The sequence below is a fragment of the Tiliqua scincoides genome, chromosome 6, assembly GCF_035046505.1.
Source record: "Tiliqua scincoides isolate rTilSci1 chromosome 6, rTilSci1.hap2, whole genome shotgun sequence".
Lineage (NCBI taxonomy): Eukaryota > Metazoa > Chordata > Lepidosauria > Squamata > Scincidae > Tiliqua > Tiliqua scincoides.
Genome location: NC_089826.1, coordinates 36533062 through 36555465, shown reverse-complemented (window position 1 = coordinate 36555465; position 22404 = coordinate 36533062).

Genomic DNA, 22404 nt, shown 5'->3' with positions numbered 1-22404 from the left:
TTGCAGGCACCGAAGCTCTGGGTTTAAACCAGTGTTCTTTTTATTTTTACCCACATGTTAGGAACTGTTGCTTAAGTGGTTTGACAAAAACCTCAGAGCTTTTGGCATTCTGTGGTGGCAACCAGCATATATTTGGTCTCTCATTGACCAAAGTATTCCAAAAGCTCTGCATGATTTAGGTAGCTTTATTTATTTATTTATTTTGTTGGAGAAGACTTTTGAGAGTCCTGTGAACTGCAAGGAGATCAAATCAGTCAATCCTACAAGAAATCAATCCTGATTGTTCATTGGAAGGACAGACACTGAAGCTGAAGCTTAGATACTTTGGTCATCTCATGAGAAGGGAGAACTTTTGTAAAGACCCTGATGCTGGGAAAAATTGAAGGCCAAAGGAGAAGGGAATGGCAGAAGATGAGATGGTTAGATAGTGTCACCAATGTGATGAACGTGAATTTGGACAAACTCTGGAAGTTAGTGGCAGACAGGAAGGTCACAAAGAGTCGAATATGACTTAGTGACTGAACAACAACAACAATTTATTTATTTTTCTGGGATATCATCAATGTTTTGTAATTATGCTTTAATAATATTCCTTAACATTGAGTAATAGCATGCGATGGGTTTGAGTCACTGGATAACAAAGATGAATCACAGGACTGCATCTTTTTTGTCGTGAAATGACATTTTCAGAAAAGTATAGCAGTCTATATGGTTCTTCCTGCTCTTGCTTACTAGCAAATTTCCTTGTCTCCTTGGTGACTGATTCTAAACTAGGTTTTACTGCACAGAGGTTCAGGAAGTTTACCGTTTACCTTCCCTGTGCCTAGTAAATACATTACAACTCTTTATGGACATTTTAATGTTTTGTAAGTCAAGCAATGAACACACGGATTTACAAGGCTATAGAAGCGTTGCTTTTGTAATAAATTTGATTCATTCATTTTATGTCTTTCTTCTAGTGCTGAAGTGGTATAACAAAGGTTAAAGAACCATCCTCACTATGCACTGCTGTCCAGCACAGCAAGGAATAAAGCATTTGTTTTGAGAATCACACCTTAACTTCTTCCGTGCTCTGGTATATATGGACAGTTATAGAATCAGGATAACTCAATGGATCTGCATGTCAAGCTAATGCAGTTCCAAATCACTTGTTAGATATATTGTACACCAGGTATGTAGAGTGAAAACTCTTTGAAGCAAATGCATTTGGGTAATGGTCCACGGAACCAAGAGCATTGATAAGGAAGAGCATAGAGAAGTTTATCCACTCAGAAGTATGGACTCAGAATAATGATCCAGATGCTTGTCTGCATTGTTCCTGAATGAACTGTGTACAGAAATATATAATATGGTATATGCCAATAAAGGTTACAACAACAACAATAACATATATAATATGAGATGCATACTACTCATCTAAAAAAAGTCACCGTAAGGATTACATCATGATCGATACGAACTGCTTTGAACATTTGATGCTGCTATCCAAAAGTTTATTATCGTTCATATTATTAATAAACTCTACAAATCATATTTCAGTTTAACTTGGTTGTGAATCAGCCTAATAGTTATTTGGTGATCCCACTCGCTGGGTAGAAGGAGCTTATTTATTTATTGATGAACTACCTTTCCTTTATTTCTCTGTTAATAAAAAGTCTGCAAATGTAGTTTATCTCTATGGCTCAGTTCAGCCTTAGCTGCAACAGGACACAATAAATTTACTCCATTTTTACAACTACTTTCTTTTGTTAATAGCCCTAGTTCATCATTAGCATTCTTGTAGACCCTGAGAAAAGGCATGTTATAAAAGATGTCATAATTCTAGTATTAATATTATTCATAGGATCCAAACCACATTTTTAAACTTCGCATAGTAAAAAGAAAATTCAGGTGTTTATTACATCTTATGCAAGCATGTCAGATGGTTACAACTAGGTCTAAACACAAAATATTAATTTTAGTTGTTTGTTCCGTAGTTTCCTAACCTCTTCTATTTTTCATCTTCTTATTAACAAATATTACTTGTTAATATTTTATTTTCCATTTTCTTTATTGCCGGCCCTACCTGGCTAGGCCAGCACAACAGCTGCTCTGCCGGGATAGGGTGTGAAAACATGCTGTAAAGAACGTTTGTGGCACCATGGGAGTAAATAAGGGCCGGCAGGAAAACCTGTGCACACACCCCGCACTGCCAGATCCAGAGCTGCAGCCACCAGCACTGGTGAATTCTGTGCTGAGTGGAACATGGGCAGGAAGGAATGGTATGGGATGGAACGGGGCAGATTAGGCTTGGAAGAGGGGGTGGAATTGGCAGAAGAGGCCTCTACAATATCCTACTCCCTCTCCCAAGTTTTTTTCCCCCCAACACGGGGCTTCTCAGACTGGCACCAGTGATTTTGCTGGCACAGGTCCAAGTAGCTCCATTGGGAAGGTCGGGGCTTGACACAGGGTAAGGGAACAAATATTCCCTTACTACAAGGGGGCCTCTAGCCTGCTCCTAACCACCACTGGATATTGAGTGGGCTGTGCAGTTCTGTTGCACCAGGGCTGGACAGGATTGGGCTGCCTTTCTCTCAGATTGGTGTGGAAGTGATTTCTCTATGCAGAAAGTTTTTCTTTTAGAATTTTAAGAGCCCAATCCTATGCATGCCTACCCAGAAGCATGTCCCATTATCATCAATGGAGTTTACTCCCTGGTAAGTATGAATCCCCTGGGGGCTTGGGGATAAGAATAGTCCCTCAGTTTGTCTGTACTTGTCATAAGAGGTGACTAAACAGCCACCGGGTAGATGGGATTTGTTAGCCTGGGAAGGCAGCTCATCTGAGAGAAGGAAACTCTGACCTCAAACCTCCACTGCCTTGTGGCTACATCCAGTTATGGAAAAAGCTTCAGGAGACAACCTTGAGGCAAAATCTGGAGCCAGAGTCCCTGAGGCAGGTTGTGGCTGTATACAGTCACGCTCAGGCAACTCCTGCGACGCCGCTGGAACCAATCTTATTGGCTCGTGCCTTTCCATTGAACCATTCCAGCAACGTGGAGAGGGCGGATTTACTGCATGGGTAACAGCCTATCCTCCATACCTACTTTACCCAGGCTTCGTGCACTGGAGAGGACACTCCAACTTTGCCATATGGTGTTGGCACAACATAGGAAACAGTAGTTTTCAGCCACATTAGATACTGTTCCAGAGCCACCATTCAGAGCATGATACCATAGTCTTTCAACCCTGAAGGATGCCAACAAAGAAGTATGAATAGGATTGCAGCCTAAGTTGTGGTAGAACCTTGTGCTAGCACGCAACGCACTACATCTACCAAGTTAATCAGACCAGCTAGACTTATCTGGTTGCAATTTGGACAACTCACCTGTTGTGATGTCTTCTGCTGCTACACTTCTTCTCTGACCCCATTGTCCTGTTTCCCATCCTTCCTGATGAAATAGCACACTGATGAAGGTGAGGGGGACAAGATAAGCTTAATGGATAGGATCTGTGATGCCCTCCTCTTCCCCCCCCCCCAGCTATTTTTGCCTTATTTTTGGGCACTTCTAACACTCCAGAAGCTCCTGTGTAAGTTCAGCAGTATTCAAGCTGCTAGAAAATCCTCCTGCAGTATTCTTGTTCTTTGTTTGAAACTCCATTATCCCCCAGTCCTGTACACATGTGGATTTAGCAACATTTTTCCCCTGTCTAGGGAAATAAATGGGCTGCCAAGACATAGGAATCCCCTGCCAACTAGGCAGCAGATCTGTTCATCCAAGTAAAAGGGGTGGGATGGGGAAGCCAGATGGGCTGCACATTTCCAATCAGGTAACTTGATGACATCATCAAACCTAGGTTACTTAAGTCTAAACACAAGGACTTTTGGCCCAACCCTCTCCTTCCCCTCCCCGCTAATGCAGCAGCATCAAAATGGCTACTGTTGCATCCTGTGGTGGGGCAAGCCATTACAGAGGTCTCCTCTGGGTAAGAGAACCATCATTACATTACCTGGGGATAAGCCACTATGGAGTAGGGGGTTTACTTGAAACTGCCCTGGTGAAATCATTGGCGCAGGTCCACATGGACCCACACTGTGGGACCAGGTTCAAAAAGGAGTTAGGATTTGGCATTCACCACTGCCTCCAAACCCGCCAAACCCATCCCCTCCTGGATCTAATTTTCCACCCTAATTCCAGATGGATTAATTTTCCATCTAAGTTTCCACCTCTGTTGCCAATCTGTTCAACTCTCCCCACCCCCACTCTGTCCTCCCTCCCTCCCTCCCTCCTCTCCTACCACCTTATCTCTGTTGGCAGCTTCTTCTAGCTGCTCCGGAATGTATGGGAATGGTCTGGCCTTCACATTGGAGCTCAACAGCACCTGAGTTTGCTCTCCTCCAGAGCATCTTTTACAGCTGGCATTGACTGATGTACACCAATCAGCACCAATGGAATGTGTGTCCTGCTGTCACCCTGCCTCATTAGTATTCGGTCATAAGATAAATGTGATTAAGGTTTTGTGTGTTTCCATCCAACCAAGTTCAGGCATTTTCAGCCTCCTTGTACTTTCCTGCTCCTTGTTTACTATTTGGTTTAATTCGCTTTCTTTTAGTTGCTTAATAAAATAGTTACATTTTGCCTCCTTGCTTGCCTTGTCATGTTCACAGTGAGTCGGTGGGTTGTTACATCTGATCACTCTCACAGATGTGTCTGTGGGTTTTATGCTTGGGGTTCCTAGAAGGGAATTTTTTCTCAGATGGTACTCCTCGACCTGGCCTCTGTAGTCTGAGATGGTGGCAGCAGATAAACTACCAGTGTCCGCCTCCCCATTCAGCTGCCATTTGCCCTAGTCAAAAGATAGTATGAAGGGGTGCTAACCACTAGGCACTACTCCCCTTGTTCAGATTGCCTTCGTGTGATCTTTGAGAAGATCTCACCGGTTCAGTTCCAACACTCCAGCTGCTATGCCGCAGTACTTCCCAGGATGGTTAGAATACAGATTTCAGTAGAAGTTAATAACTTTATCAGCTACGTCCAATCATCGCTCAGTGTTTGATTTGCCTGGATCTGCTCCATGAGGTTTATCATTTCAAAGCAGGACAGCTTGTTGGCCCATGAGGGGGGGAAAAAATGCTTTCTTTATTTCACTTCCTGAATTTATTTCACTTCACTTCCAATAAAATTGTCTTAGGAAGCATGCAAAGAATGTTGGTAGGAAGGCTTTGGAAAAAAAATTCATCTTCTTTGGGCATTCTGGCATGGTAACACTAGAACTTTGCCTCTGTAGAGTAATTGCCATGTTTGAAATTATGCCATCTGATTCCACCCGCAGGCTGAATGCCTGACAAGACTGTTTCCTGTGAGCAAAGACTGGTTTCGATCTTTCATCCCTGCAACCAGACAATGCTGCCTCCCAGGCAGGTCTCTAATTTTTTCTGGCAGACTTTCTAATGTCACCGTTTGTACAGCTCTGCATCCAAAGGACAAGTGCTTCCAGGGGCAAAATTCCCAGTACTGCAGTGTTCGAGCTCTGTTTCTAGTATACAACTTCCAACGGCCATTTCTCTGCCTTCTAGCTGGGAGCTACATTGCTCCTTTCATCATTGTAATGATTTAACTCTCTCAGTGTCCCATAAAGTTACATGGAACTGTGCCTGGAGCGGAAAAAACCCCAGTATTATATTGAATCAGGCCAGCCTTTATAGCAGAACATGAGATTTTCATTACAGAAAGCCTGCACACTCTTGACTCTGATGTTGTGATGCGTCCCGGGCAAGAGGGACCCCTTGGGCACTGCTCTTATCGCATATCTGATGTGAGTTCCTTTTTGCTGCCATTTTGTGAACCTTTGCTTCCCCTTTGCCAGCAGTGCTGCAGAATGGCTTCATTCTTCCCTTGGTAAAGCAGTGCCTGTGCGCTTAAACTGCCCAGAGGGCAAAATTCCTCTAAGGGAAGGAGACATGCTTTACATCACAATAATGATCAAACTCTTGTTTGAGACTACCAGATACAGTAAACTTCTGCCCTTGAGCAATACCTCTGGATTTTTTTTTTCTGTTTCCCAGGTTCAGCTTATTTGTAGGTAACCTTAAAGTTTATTTTTTAAGGTAGAATGCAGTGACTGCACTGAAAATTTTCACTTAGTGCTGCAGTGGCTCTTTCAAGAGACACAAATCCTATGCATATGAATAAACTACTACTTGGGAATTAAGCCATTTCTACCCAATGTTTTATAATATGCAATGGGGACCAAATGTGTAAGAACATGGTTGTTGGCAACCTTCAGTCTCGGAAGACTATGGTATCGCGCTCTGGATGGTGGTTCTGGCACAGCATCTAGTGTGGCTGAAAAGGCCGATTCGGGAGTGACAATCCCTTGCACACTGGGAGCAAGTGCAGTCTGTCCCTGGTCTGTCTCCTTGGCTATGGGCCTTTCTTCTTTGCCTCTTTGCCTCAGACTGTTGGCCAAGTGTCTCTTCAAACCGGGAAAGGCCATGCTGCACAGCCTGCCTCCAAGCGGGCCGCTCAGAGGCCAGGGTTTCCCACCTGTTGAGGTCCACTCCTAAGGCCTTCAGATCCCTCTTGCAGATGTAAGAACATAAGAACATAAGAACAGCCCCACTGGATCAGGCCATAGGCCCATCTAGTCCAGCTTCCTGTAACTCACAGCAGCCCACCAAATGCCCCAGGGAGCACACCAGATAAGTGTAGACTTGTGGGCTGGGCAAAAATGGGTTAAGTGTAAAGATTCTGCCTATCCCCAAGGACAGCAGATTGGTGTGGGATGGTATAAGGGAAGGTGCCTTGGCAGCCATTAGGGCTTTCCCTCCTCTCATGTGAACCGGTGTGTTGTTAACTTGGAAAGGGGAAGCATACTGTGGAGAGGATCACCTGAAAACATTGCAGAATGGGAGAAGGCCATTGGAGGAAGATCTGCAGTGCTCTAGGCAGCCACATACAGTATATTCAGTAGACATACACACATGCACACATTGGAGCGGGGGATCCAGAAAGTGGGAAAACTTAAAATGATGAACTTTGTATCAAGGCTTGCCACATTGGGGAAGTGTAGGGACCAAGAATGTCCCAAAGTGGCTGACGATGATGTGGTGGTATCAGGAGCCAATGGGGATGGTGCAAGTTGTGATGGAATGACTGGAGCTGGCATATGGGATAGGTGAGCAAGCTGGGCTGGGCATCCTGAGTGGGGCATTTTGTGGGAGCCCATGGAGGCCTTCACAAACTGGGTTGGAGAAAAGCCTCTTTTCCTGGGGAAGCAGGCTAGGTTTGGGATGGTGCAGCCACCTCACATCTCTGGTTGCAGCCTTATCAAAGGAGAATTTGTTGGCATGTTTAGGGAGCTATAAACAGTAGGTTCTCGGTTCTAGAAATAGAGGGGGCTGACCAGAGACCAGGAGACTGTGCACAAGCGTAAAACCTAGAAGAAATTTTGGAAAGTACACCAGGCAGTTCAGGCATCAATAGTGCCCAGTACCCAAAGAATTTATGTGCATAAGATCAGGGAATTTTATGAATTCTAGGTTGGACTTAGAATGGGAAGCATTTCACAACACACACACCCAAGCACCTCATGCATTTTTTGGTCCATTTTAGTGGGCTGAAAGGGCAGTAAATAACTTATCAGAATATCTGACTGTGATGGCTTTTCAGGCAAAAGTCTGGAGTATTGATGGCTTCATAAGAGTCTTCAGAGTTTGCTGGATGTTGGTAGGGTGACAGGGGGAGTGCCCCAGGGTAGGAGACAACAGGCAATCTTTCACTTTCTCATGACTAGCAGAGATGATTGGTGCCTTTCCAGGGGTGTATTTGTAATAGATAGATAGATAGATAGATAGATAGATAGATAGATAGATAGATAGATAGATAGATAGATAGATAGATAGATAGATAGATAACAAACACAAACACAACAACACAACAAAGAGAACAACAGTGTATTTGTAATATCATGAGGCAGTTCTTGATAAGGCATCTGCATTGGTGGCCTTTTGGGGGACTTTTAGGCCTGACCAGTTGCTCTCTTAGAGAAAGAGGAATGTATCCAGTGCTGCTCTTCAACAAGCAGGACTGGTCATTGCTTAGGTGTCAGTAAGGGTCATGTTGCAGCACCTCAGACAAACTGAAGAGGAAGGGTCTCTAGGCAAACCTGCATTCAGCACTGGGATTGGGATTATGCCCAATGATTCTGAATCATGATCTGTCCATGAGGGGAAATGACACAGGACTACTCCTTCGGCTTTGTGAGGGTAGTTCTTTGAACCAGTACCAGTTTTGTTCCACAGTCAAGTATTGCTTTGAGGTAGTGCATGAGGAACCCAGTGTGTTTGGATGATGTTCCTTAAATATCGAAGTGGGTACTGCCATGGCTGGTCTGGGCTTTGGTGAGGAAGGAATCAAACACATGGAATGGTGGAAGCCCAGGGTTTATAGAATAGCATAGCCAGACAGGGGATGGTGTGTAAGTGTTACAGGCGCCACAATGCACCGTATAAGAGACCTCTTACTGTTGGAGCCATCTGGGACAGTGACAACAACACACAGGCATTTGTCAAACCAATGGGTGAGTGCCTGCACATTTCTGTCACGGCCCCAATGGCTCTTAGGGAAAGGGCCACTTACATGGTGCATTGTGACTTCAGTAATCCTTACTGCGTTGTCCCCTCTCTGACTATGTCACTGGACTTATATGTCCTACTACTTGTGCCTGTGAGAGAATGCATTGGCTTACAGTTTGCCAGAACATGTTGGCCTTTCCCAGTGGTGGAGACATTAGCACGGCAGAGTACTATTTTCTTTGGCAATTCTGTATGTGTGGTGTGTAGAGGACACTGCAGAGTAGAACACAGAATGAGCTTAAGTGGTCGTCTTAGAGGCAACTACAATACCAAGGGTGTGCAGAATGAATATTTAATTCATGCCATCTGTTTCCCCCATCATCACAAGACTTTACATGGTAGCAATTTAAATATTAATAGCTGTGGATGATTATGGCTGGCTTTCATAGACTATTGTGTGTGGTTGTTTTATTTCTAGGGTGAGGGGTTTGAAAGATGTTTAGAACCCCTCAGTATTATCCACCAGTCACTTCAGGCATGTTTGCATTGGTCAAATGTTCAACAGAAATAGAAATACTAAATGATATGCCCTTACTCTTGATTCCCCCCCCCCCCACACACACACACACACCTTTCTAAATAACTATAACAGATTTTCTGAAACTGTTTTGGTAGGAAAGAGACAACGTTGTGAAAACGTTGTGCGCAAAAATGATGCAACAAAATGAGTCAAACCCAGTTTTCTTTATGGAAGAATAATAGTAAAAGATGCTTTTAAGTAAAGCTTTTTTCTCCTTTTAGCTTTGCTTTGTTTGCTATACTGTATATCCCACGCACTGGAGATAAAATATAGTCTGTACTATATTTATTGCTTCTATCAGCTCAGATTTTGAAATGCTTTGTTCTCCTATCATTTGAAACTCTCTCTCTCTCTCTCTCTCTCTCTCTCTCTCTCTCTCTCTCTTTCACACACACACACACACACACACACATTATGAGGGTTTTTTTTGTGACTTCAGTAATCACTGTTTGCACTGAAGTAAACTGTATAGTGTATACACAGTAAGCACGCAGTAAATTGCTCAATGCTTCTTCTCCTACAAATACAACAGAAATTTTCAAATTCAAATTTATTCAGCAAATTTTTCACTAGTATAAGAAAGAACCCAATCCTGTTCCTTTCCCCGCTGTATCATGCAGCCATGTCAAAACAGACTCAGCTGCATACTGACATGCTGTATGGCAATACTATGGTGGAATGGGAGGCTTAAGAGACATAAAGAAAAATATTTCCCCTTACTTGTTCATAAGCCCCTTGACCACCAATGGTCTCTTGGGACTTATGCCAGCTCTTCAGCTAGTGCAAGTCCAAGGAGACTGTCAGCCCAATCCTACCCACACTTTCCTGGGAGTAAGCACCACTGATTCTAATGGGACTTAATTCTGAGTAGACATGCATAGGATTGGGCTGTCGGGCTGATCCTAACCACACTTTCCTGAGAGTAGGCCTCATTGAACAAAATAGGACTTACTTCTGAGTAGACCTGGTTAGGCTTGTGCCCTAAGGGGTTATGTCAACTCACTCTGGAGAGGAAAATATCTGGTGCAAGTTATTCATGCTGGGTGCCACTCTCTCCCACATCCAACATGCTCCTCAGCCCTTCTCCTGATCCAACCTGACCCTCTCATCATTTGCTCTGTTTCTCCCACCCTGCTGGCTTACCAGCATTGACGGGGCTCCTCTTTGCTGCTACCATGCACAGGGTTTTCCCTACTACTTGCAGCTGCAGCATATAAGTGTGCAATTCTATGCATTTTTACAATGCCATCAGACATTGACCACTGTCAGAATGCTAGTTCCAGCAGCGGTAGCACCCAAAAGGATTGGGACTTAAAAATGTTTTCCGTTCATTGAAGGTGTTTTTAACATAAGTTGGAACAAATGTATGTAGCTTCAAAATTCTGACCAGAAACTAGTTAAAGTGAGGTGTGAATATATGCAAATATTGCAATGCCCTACTGGCTGGCCATCACCCTAACAACCTCTCTTAGAGAATGAGGGCACTGTGATCCTCCCAGCAGCGCCAGACACTGTGGGAACACACGAGAAGGGCAGCTTGCCCCATTCTGTAGCACCGAGGGGAGGGCGTTAAACACCTTTTCTCTCCTTCCTCCCCCTTGTGGCTCCCTGAACCACAGAGGAATAACTTCCTCACCTACTTCTTCCCTCATCTGCTAGAATTTATAAAGGAGACATGTGCATACATTTCACAGCTTCTCCAGATCTCATGAGACTTCCAGATCTTGCTGGGAGTTTGAGCAGACCTCCATCACCATGGCCATTTTCTGCAGAGATGTCCTTATAATGACACTACATGATGCCGTAGTCCTAGGACATTCTGGGGGGGAAAAGTGATGGCTGGCCAGAGACAGGAAGAATTTACGACCTCCTCTTTTCAACCTAATTGGTGCCTCTACTGACACACTAGACTGTAGTGTAGGGTGGAAATTAGGGTAAAGTTCCCATCCTTGGGGCCCTACCATGGACTTATATTCCTGACACTATGACAGAAGGGCTAGGGATAACCTACATCACAACTGCATCAGAAAAGTTGTCCACAAAGCCAGCATCCCATAAGCTGTTTGAGCTTTGTGATTTACCTTGTTGTTCCAAATACAGCAAGCTAGGATCACTATATCCATTTTATTTAAATTGGGTTTAATCTATATAATGGTCCAAAGAATAGACATTGTCCAGTTTCCCTGACTCCATAAATACCCATACAAACTCCTAAAGCAAATCCTGCAGCTTAGATGCCAACTGGTTTTGAGTTTTCTCTGTTTTTCTGTTGAGAAGAAAAAAAAAAATCAGGGGACATAAATCTTTTAGACTAAAGTAAGAAGAATTCGGCTTCTCAAAAACAGACTTTCTGGGTACATTATTGTTTAGTAGTTCTGTTTTGGTAGATTTTCTTTGTTTTTCCTACCTAGGAAGTCCAAAAGACATACAACGTTTCATTTAAATAAACACTGAAGATGATTGTTCTATAGTCTCTATAGAACAATGAAACTGGAGGTATTATTCAACTGAACAAGACTCCAGTTTATTTTTATTCTTTTCAGCTGGGACTTTATGAGTATTTCTGGTTCTAATAGTCCACTGCTGGCAAGACCTAGATATAATGGACAATTTTATTCTTCACATCCTACAAAAGAACAGCATCCTGGTGAGTGGAAACAGGTAAACAATATAATTTACAAAATGCTTTCAAAAGTATTGCTATGAAGGGCAATTATTCAAAAATAGATTCTTTGAAAATATGTTATTACGGCTCGCTTTTAACTGTATTTGAATCTGTTAAATTTATGCAAAATATGAACTTGTTCCTTCAGAAAAAAAACTTTATTCCAGTATATTGTTTCCTATCAGGTTAGAAATTAACATTTCAAGTACGGTTAAGGTACAACTCTGCATAGCTTTTCAAGTACTCAAAATCTTCAGCAGCAGAATCTCCTTGCCTTCCCATCCTTGGAGGGTGGGAGAAAGAAGAAGGCTGCCACCAAGGGGCGTGGAAGGTGGGGAAATGAGAACCAGGGCCTCTGAGAGGAAGGTGCAGGGGGTAAGTTGCACCTGGGGCCAAGTTCAAAAGGAGGTTCCAGGAGCAAAAGAAAGCTAAAATAAAATGGGCCCAAGAGCCAAATTCACATTTGACAGGAGAAGGGAAGGGACTCAAAAGAGACTTTGTATCCCCAGACATAGTTCCTCTCAGTGGCTCTGTTTGAGGCTGCTCCCATTGTGGAGGGGCTGAATTCATTGTGCTCATCCATTAGCACTGTTCAAAAATGTTGCTCCATGCAATGGGAGTGACACCAAAAAGCCCTGCCCTTTTTGCCGATTTGCTCCTTAACTTGAAGCTGATTACTGAAAATGGAAGACAGTATCCCCAGGTATAACATCTGTCATGAAGAAACATCATTATACACATGTGGACTGAGGACTTATTGATATAGGGACAGGACTTCGGTGTACTCTTGCCCCTATGACTATGCAATGGTCATTTCTGAATGGGACCACTATCTCTAGCACAGAGTTTCTCAAACTGTGGGCCAGAACTCACCAAGTGGGTTGTGAGCCAATTTCAGGTGGGTCATGTAGTACCTAGCTCATCTGCAATTGAAAATACAAAGCTGAAAATAACAGGGTACAGAGCTGCTGGGCAGGGCAGGCTCCCAATGGGAGAGAGGCAAGCTGCTTTGCTCTGAATTAGGTGGGAAGATGGGACACTGGAAAGGAGGCAGGGCTGTGTGGTTGGAGAAGAATCCTAGTCTGTGTTTGCTTGGACTTCCAAGCTGGAATGTCTGAATTCCGAGCTATGCAAAATAAGAGCACAAGTGTGCTGTGCAGTGGAACTATTGGCTGATGCAGCTTAGGCTTGAAGCCTAAATTGATGATGTCACTTCCAGCCATGACGTCACTTCCAGGTTAATGACGAAACTTCCTGTGGGTCCCAACAGATCGTCATTCTAAAAAGTGAGTCCCAGTGCTAAAAAATTTAAGAACCACTGCTTTGGCATTTCTGGCTCTATCAGGCACTAGAGAAAAGGCAATGTGCCCATGTTTCATAATGCTACAATGTGGCTGTACCAATATAGGTATTTTTTTTTCCAATATGTGAACTCTTGAATCCTATTGATACGAGTGCAAAAAGTTATTTCACAGTTCCAGGCAATCCCACTACTGTTGCAATTCTGGTCTACGTTCCTTTCCTCTCATTCTGGTGTTTGTGAAACAGGTCATAAAAACTGACTGGAATGTTGATTTTTTTTTTTTTTTTTTGAAAGAAAAGCAAGTACAGCGATGTTTGAAATCATATAATACATATCAATAGAGTCCTCAAGCAACTGCCAAATGCCAAACACCTGGCATCTGAGAGAGAAATTCATGGCTGCTTAAAAACGGCATTTTAATTCACTTTCCAGCCATTCAGAATATGTAATTACTAACTCATAAACATAAAAATATGACAGTAGGAGCCGAAATGCGCAGGTAGTTCTTAAACACTTGTACTTGATGCCTTTCATCTAGCATATGCCTCATTCACATGTTTAATTAATCTTTTCAGTTTTTTTCTTCCAGGACTATAGCTTTTCCAAACACAGCTTTTACTGCGCCATGTTGCTTCTTTGCTTTGCATCACAGAATGCGCTGGGTATTTTAAGTGTTCAATCACTTTTATTTCCCCATTCCCCCCCCCCCCATTCATTTCCTGGCTTTGAATCAGTGTGCTACAGATTCCCAGTGTATACTCACCTGCAAATATGGTTTATGATTCTGTGGTGAAAGATTCTACCTGACATACAAAGGAATTAGAGCTTCTGAAGCCTTCTGAGGTATAGTTTTAGAATGTGGTCCAGGCCTGGGTGAAAATAAGCAGCCAAAACAATTTATATTATATTAAAAAAGAGGAAGAGTGTAAAAGGAAGAAGACGATAGAGTGATCTTCTAGCTCAGTGGTTTTCAATCTCTTTCATCTCATGGTACAGTGACAAGGTACTAAAGTTGTCAAGGCACACTATCGGTTTTTGGACCATTGACAAGGCACACCACACTGACAGCAGGGGCTTGCATACCCCAGTGGCCCTACTAACAAATGATCTTTCCCCAAACTCCTGTGGCACACCTGCAGACCATCCACGGCACAACAGCGTGTCATGGCACAGCGGTTGAAAATGGCTGTTCTAGCTATTGTTCCTTCCCAGGGGACAAGGAAGTTTCCAGGAACTTGTATCTCAAGGGTCCCAAGTGGAGAAAGAAGAGATAGGAAGAGGCAATGTAAAGGGGAGGAAGGAAAAAAATGGAAAAAAAACGAGGAAGATGTAAGACAGCTACACAAATAGCTCTACACAAAAGCTATAAAATGTGTGTGAGAATAAAAGAAACATGCTGCTTATTTTCAAGACCTGTCTTTTGTGTCTTCCTTAACAAGAACGAGATATACAATGCCTCGTATACAAAAATAATAAAGTGAACTTTATTTTTTAGTAAACTTCTGGCAAATATGAAATTGGCATCCAGCAAAGGAGACTGCATCTTTCAGAGACAAGCCCAGAAAGCCTCAACATGAGGTAATCTGAAGAATTGACAGTGCAATTGGTATAGCAAGGCCATAATGGCTAATTAGCTGGCACAAATCCAAGCAGCCCATGTAAGGATGCCCAACCCAGGAACAGCCCAGGAGCAAGGGTTAGGATATGACATGCTCTGCCACCACCAAAACTTTCCCCCTCCCAGGCCTGATCCGCCCGCCACTCTGTCCCTCCTGCCACCCTCTCCCATCCCCTGCGCCACCCAGCATAATCCTACCTGCTTCAATTGCGCAACTGCAGGATCCGGCACCGACAGGCCAGTGTACATCCTTGTACCGGAACTGTCGGCTCTTGAGTCAGCATAAGCATGCCTTATGGCATGTTTGCAACACTTGAGAGCTGGTGCCGGGGGCCTGTGCCAGCTCAAGTTCATTTTAGGACTTGGCTGCCCAAGAAACAAGCCTCACTTTTACAAAAGAGATCTGTGTGACTAGTTAAGGCTGTGGAATAACTTTAGAGACCTTAACTGACCTAGATGAACCAGTACCCAAAATCAGCCCTAGGATCAATTGTACCTACTTACGTCACCAGTTCAAATTTTTCTGCCTACCCCTTACCCTGAGGTGACCTCCAGTCACATCCTAAACTACATAGAATGCAGCACAAGCCATGCAGCTTATGATTGGGCTGCCCGTGCTTCTTAAATATTGTGGCTCTCAAACATTTCTCTTGGCAGCTCTTAAAAACCTGAGGTTTATCATATGTGGCTCTTGCATTAAGCAAGTTTGGCTACCCCTGGCATATACCATGTGCACTGGTCCAGTTTCTCCCTCTAGCTAGCATAATATCTGGTCCTCTTCTTCCTTCCCTACATCTTATAAAGTCCACTTCTTCCTCAAAGTTTTCCTCAAGGCCTTATAATCTAAAATGTCCTGTGCTGCCTGCCTCCAGCCAGGTCTTTCTTGTATCCACCTTTGCTATTTCCACATCAAGCCTACCCAGCCTTCTTCACATCCATCTCATCCACTTAAGGCTAATGAGCACTGGAAAAGGGCTATTCATCTTTACCCTAAGCTTAAAAAGTTATAAATCTTTTCGTATAAGGTGCCTAACATTTTAAATGTTGGTTTCTGGCATCAAGAAAAGCCCTCCAGCTGTTAATGCAGATGGAGGGAAACTTAGTCCGGTTCCTCGCCTGCATGACGTGGTGAGCAGCTATTGGTCGGGGGAGGGGGCAAGCTGGGGCGTAGTTTCAAGGCTGGCGCCCTATTGGTCGGGGGACGGGGCAAGCTGGGGCGTAGTTTCAAGGCAGACGCCCATGCTTTCCCAGCCTCTTTGTTCCTCAGCAGCAGTGGAAGCCACCCACCCACCCTTTAAACACAGTCAGAAGTCTAGCTGGTCGCCTTTTGGGGCTGGGTAGGAATTTTTTGGCTTTTTCCCTGATTGGCCATGGGGTGAAGCCTTTTTCGCCTACCCCTGACTGTCCCCTTGGGGTTCTTGTGGGTCTTTCAGCCAGGTTGGCCATGTCTGGTAGGGTAGTGCAGGAACTGGAGGAGAAATAGGGAACCGGTGTCTACCTTCAGGCAAGCAACAAGCCGGGTTAAGGCCAGTGCTGAGCCCTGAGGCTACCCAGATCAGGGGTAGCCTGGCTTGACCCTGGAATGGAATTGGTATGCTCACCTTCGTGGTTCCCCAGCTCAGGGTGGGCAGAACAATTCAGCTGGCTGGACCCCGTTTCCAGGGGTTGGTGATGAAGAAGCTGGGGGAGCCTTGGGCAAGCTCAGGTTCTGAGTCAAGGTAGTTCGCCCAAAGGAGGGCTCAGACAGGAAATGTCTCCTCCTAGGTAGGTGCCCACACTAAAGGGGGGTGGAATATAGTCAGGACCCGCTACATTGCACCAATCGCTGCGCAGTCTTGTAATGGAATAAATCATGGCTCTGTTTCAACCAAGTCTTTTGTGTCACGCATGTTTGTGGGGAGATACCTGGGCAAGAAACATTCTGGGAACAGGAATTGTGGATGCAATCAAACTGCTGTGAAATTAACACTTAAATTAAGGGAAATTCAAGTTTTAGATGTTGAGCAAACTTTATACCACATGGTCTTTGGGGGGAGAAAATTACATTTGTCCATACCGTTGAGTTCAGGTATTCAGCTAAATCAGCCTAATACTCTTTTCATTGTGTTAGTAGCATATTCTAATAAAGAGGTTTGACAAGCATTTCCCCCTGATTGAGAAGTATTCCCCCATCATCTTAGTCTATAATGTGGATTATCCCCCATTAAAATAATGAAATAAATCATGGAAACTATAGAGGAGTTTGTGGCTGGGTCTCTGTGTCATGTGTCTGAGTTTCCGGACTACAGTAACCAAAGAAGGAATCTTGTTATGTAAATGGGCCATTTGGGTGATTAAGCAGATGTGCACTTTTGCCCTATATTGGGACAAATTTCTGAAATGGGTAGTCATCTGCTTCTGCAGCTGGAAGGCTCTGATGGAGGATTAGCACTTTTGCAGTGCTCATTGTAAACAACCTTAACACTACCGGGAAGCACAGAACCATCTCTAGCTGCTAATGAAAATCCAAGGAGCAACTTAAAATGCAATGAATGGTTTAGTTCATGTCAGTGGCCTAGAGTTGATCTTATCCCAAATTATTATTTTTTCTTTTAAATCTTGGCAGTCTTTAGTAGCGAGTTACTTGGTGTGTGTGTGTGTGTGTGTGTGTGTGTGTGTGTGTGTGTGTGTGTGTGTGTGTGAGAGAGAGAGAGAGAGAGAGAGAGAGAGAGAGAGAGAGATTAAGCCCCTATAATTAGGGGGTTTAAGATTATTTCAAACCAAGGACATTATTTAGCTTTAAAAAGAGCATTGTTGTGCAGCCCCAGAAATACATTATGAGATCATAAAAATAGCAAATGAAGCAAAACTTGGAGCAGAGGGGATGGCTCATAATTTCCTGTAAATTCTATATTGTTTCAAATACAATCAAATATACCAGATTGATAAGTATATAGTGGATTGCTAAAATGCAGCAATTCTATTAAAAAAATTTGGTTATTATTCTTGCTTATATGATCTGATTTTAATTTCTTAAATGTTCATTTTTAAAACACTCTTTGGAGACTTTCAATGCATTTGTAGATTGCATTGTTCAGAATGCCAAACTAGGGATTAGGGGATGGTGTGTTTTAATCCACAAGGAGTTCAAAATATGTTCACTGTAAATTGTAGTGCTGGCTCTCATTCACTAGTTACAGCCCTCTGCTACCAGCTGGGCTGAAAATTACAAAAACTCCAAACTGCTGCTGGAACCCCTTTGCTAGAATACACATCCAGAAATGGAGGCCTAATGGTTTTCCAGAAACCCTGGGGAGTATGTTAACATTTTTGTTGTAGAGTGAAAATTCAGAATAGCGATAGCAGAATCAAATGAACTCCTGAATATTTTAGTGTTGCATTGGCCAACCTTATCAAATTTAGTGCAAACTGGCAGTGCTAGGTACATGACTAGAATGGGAGAATCTGAAAAAAATACATTTTCTCAAACATGTTCTTACATTCCTTTATGAAGCTTTTTACTAATAAGCTCAGTGGGGGTAGGTGTAACATGTCTGAGAGTGCAATCCTATGCACTCTTCCCTTGGAGTAAGTCCCACGGGGTGCCACGGGACTAATCAGTGCTACTCAGTTCCTTCTGAGTAGACATACAATGAATTGTGCTGTGAGAAGATTAGGTTAATTAGGATAGTCACATAAACATATTGTCTTGAGCAGCAATGTTTTTCCACAAAAAAGTTATATTTGCATTTTATTGATGAAAGCAGAAGAGGTATGGTGTAATCTATGTGGGATATCTTCTTCCTATATACTCTATAGGAATATAGTATATATATAGAGTATATAGGAATATACTATATACTCTATAGTATATAGTATAGTTATATACTATAACTTTACATGGTTAGATTTGGCAAGGAGAAATGCAGTCCAATTCAGTATGGTGACATGCCTTTGGCATAGTTTTTGGGGGGCAGTTTTCATTGGATAGGAACCATTCTGGTGTTGTTGGATTCCTCTCAGCCTGCCCTTTCCGAAAGACTAAGGCACATTCACCTACTCCTGAGTAAACACGTGATATGGCTCGGTTCCACTTTCCATAGGGCTCCATGCATTTTTTTTTTTTATTTCCAGTTTTTTAGCCATAACTTTTGATAGAAAGGAGATATTTTACCCTGGTTGTTTTTTTTTTGTTTGTTTTTGTTTTGTTTTTTTGCATTGCATTCTGCAGGAAATTCCACATCCAACAGTATATAGCAGGGGTGTCCAAAGTTTTTGGCAGGAGGGCCACATCATCTCTCTGACACCATGTCGGGGGCCGAATTAATTTACATTTCAAGTTTGAATAAATTTATATAAATGAATATATTAAAGATGAGCTTATATGAATGAATGAAGTTCTTGCAATAGCTCAACGCCTATAAAAGGCCTTGCACAAAGCAAGGCTGGCCTTTCCTTTGCTGCTGCTACTGCATCACAGATGTGAAACAACAAGCAGTGGAAGGAGCCCTCATCCCACAGGTCACTCGAGAGGCCAAACAGTTGGCCTCATGCTGAGAGCAGTTGCATCGGGCCAGTGTGGGCTCCAACAAATCTCCAGAGGGCCAGAGGGTCATTGGAGACTAGAGGCTCCCTGAGGGCCGCATAGAGAGGCCTTGAGGGCGGCAAGTGGCCCCAGGGCCAGGGTTTGGGCACCCCTGGTATATAGCATGGTGGGGTTACTCCTAACCTCCGCAACGTTAGTGATGTTGGTTCATTTGTGGTGTCACCCCCCCCCCAAGGCTGGTACCTGGGGCGGACTGCCCCCCCGCCCCTCGCTAGCTACGGCACTGGTGGTTCTGATATGTTGCATCTTGCCTAGAAGGAATTTCTTTCACCTGCCACAATGGAATTTTACTACAGTCCCACTTGGCCTCGTGCATTTTCAAGCTAAGGAGGAAAGTGACCCACCTTTTCCCCAGTATTTATCGTCCTGAGTAGCCAAGCATGGCTGTCTTCTCTTCTGGAAGTCTTTTAAACATGTTTAATGTTGCTGTTCCCCAGTGATTACCTCCTTTCTCAATTGATGCAACAAAAGATCATCACAGGAAAAATAAAATGTCCCACCGCACCACTTCTTTTCAAGACGCAGGCTGTGCTGAAAACATGAATGTGTGTGCGCGCAAAAGCTGTCATCTCATGCCCATTTTGGAAATCTATTAGCTCCACAGGAAACCAAAGGAAAAAAAGAACATGTTAAAGCTTTCTGAATTGGAAGGGTGAAGCACTGCCTTTTTACTATTGTAAAGATGCCATTGATAACCAAAAGAAGGGGGTAGGCACAGCTATAGCTCTATAAATTGTTATATTTTATGGTAAAGACCAGAAACCATTATAAAAGAAATATCCCACAGACTTTGACTGCGTTTTTTCCCCCCTCCCCATTTTCTTGCCCTTCTGCTTTGGAGAGAAGAGTGACCCTCTTGCAAGATTTTTTTTCTTGCAGATTTCTCTTTACTACTAATTCCGGGGTGATTTGACCTAGAAAATGAACAGTGTATTTATGAAATATTCATGAATATGACTGTAGCATGCTTAGAACAAAACTTACGTGAAGTTTCACTTGTTTACAGGAAGAGATGGGAATGCAGTTTCAATTTTTGAGTGCCCTTTTCTCCCATATTTCCAAATGTTTGGCAATGATTTATTTTTGTTTCCATTTTATTTTTATGGCAAGCAACTGATGCAAGCCAAACAATGCATTGAGATGTTGTACGTCAATATGTGCCAAGGAATGAAAGAAGCCAGTATGACAAAAAAAATTCCAAAAGTACCCAGTCTCCAGTCTCAAGCCCTGCATTGGACCCTCCCCCTTGGTGAACTTTCCCACCCCCTGATGGGGCATCACTAGTTCCTACTGATAATAGTACTGGGAGTTCAGGCATCTGATGGGTTTGGACCTTTGGCTAGTGTTTAATCTGGCCAACTCCTGATGACACCCCTGAAGGCACCAAACCAGTTTGGTTAGGTTTTTTTTGTTATCGGTATCAACATTTTGTTATCGGTAGTGCTTTTTAAAATGCATGTAACATGCATATATAGGGAATCAGAGATCATGAGTAGTGGCCAGTATAATTTGTAAAACTGTATAATTTGATGGGGGGGGGGGAATGGAGGCAAAAGTGAAACGTGAAACAAAAGGGATTATTTTAGTGCCTGAAACCAAAAAAGGGAATTCAAACCAGGGCCTGGCTAAACTCACACTTTAAGACAGGCAGGTGGATTATTCGGCTTATCATTTACTCTCTATGGAGCCTGAGGGGTTCCATAGAAGGTGGCAACCTTCATCCTGGGAGGGGGATGTTGAGAGAGAGAAAGGAGAAGAGGGAAATTAAGAGGGGAAGGCAGATTAGCCACCCAATCCCATCCTCCTCCCCCACCAGCAAACCTAGCATTACACTCACAGAGACTTCTTTCAGGCAGTTGCAAAGCAGTCTCTACTGACACGGGGTAGTGGGCTCACTGGCAGGGAGGTCAGAGTGGCCTCCTACATGCCAGCAGACCACTGGAGATCTGCTGGAGCAGGTAAGCCCACGCAGGGGGACGGGGCAGTGATAAAGGCAAGGAGGAGGGCAGACTAGACCTAGGAGGAGGGTGGGATCAGCAGTAGCACCTGACAAATTCAAACCCCTTTCCCAGGGTTGATCCACCATCCCAGGTCAACGCAATTCTGCTACCACCACTCCTACTTCTGCTGCTGTTCCTCCTCCTGCAACTTGCCAGAGTGCCCAAGAAGTGATTGTCATGAAAAGCCGTTAGAAAAAATGAACAGGGGTGATTTAATGAAGCACTAGCTAGTTAATGTTCCACATACTAATGGCAAGACAGGCAAGTAATGGAGAACAAAGAACATGAGGTTCAAATGCTCAGAGTTGCTTAGGCCCATCACAAAGTTCAGGTATAAATGAATGACTCCTGCACATCTTGAAATAAGGGAAAATAAAATATTGACCAGGTTATATTTGAAATGCTACAGAAATTAGTACAAATTTATTCCACTCTGACCTATAATTTACTTTTTCTAATAGTAAACCTAAGAATTTTGTTTCACTTTGATTACTGTCATTTCCTTATAGCCTCTTTTTTTCCTTCCTGCTTTACTTGTCATCTACATTTTAAATTCACATTTTCATTGTACCCTTAACTAAGAAACCAAATAATAAATATATATTATAATAAATGTTTATTTTTTTTCCTAAAATGCTGTGTGTGTGTGCTTTTTTTTTTTTTTTTTCAGGCAAATGACCAATCTGCACAATAATTATTTGGCTAGGGGCAACAGAATTGGCTCCTTCCTTTTTAAACAAACAAACAAAACAAAAACCTTATATTAGATGAAATGGCATGGTTTGGAATGGAGCTGGAATGTCAAATTAGAACAGCAGTCTCCAAACTGGAGACCCCCACACAACAGGAAAGGTGTCTCTGGCATGATCAGTGCTTACCGTTACACCAGGGAACTGACCTTCTCCACAGCTGATCTCTCCCAAACTGAGCTCCAGCCTGCCACCGAAATATGGGCACAGTGGCTGCTGGGGTGATGGAACCTGGAAGTGGCGAACCGGAACTCAGTTTTGGGGAGATCGGTGGCGGGAAGGACGGCTCCCCTGCAGAACAATAAGTGCTGTTCATGCAGGGGAGGGAAAAGGCAGGGGGCTGGATCT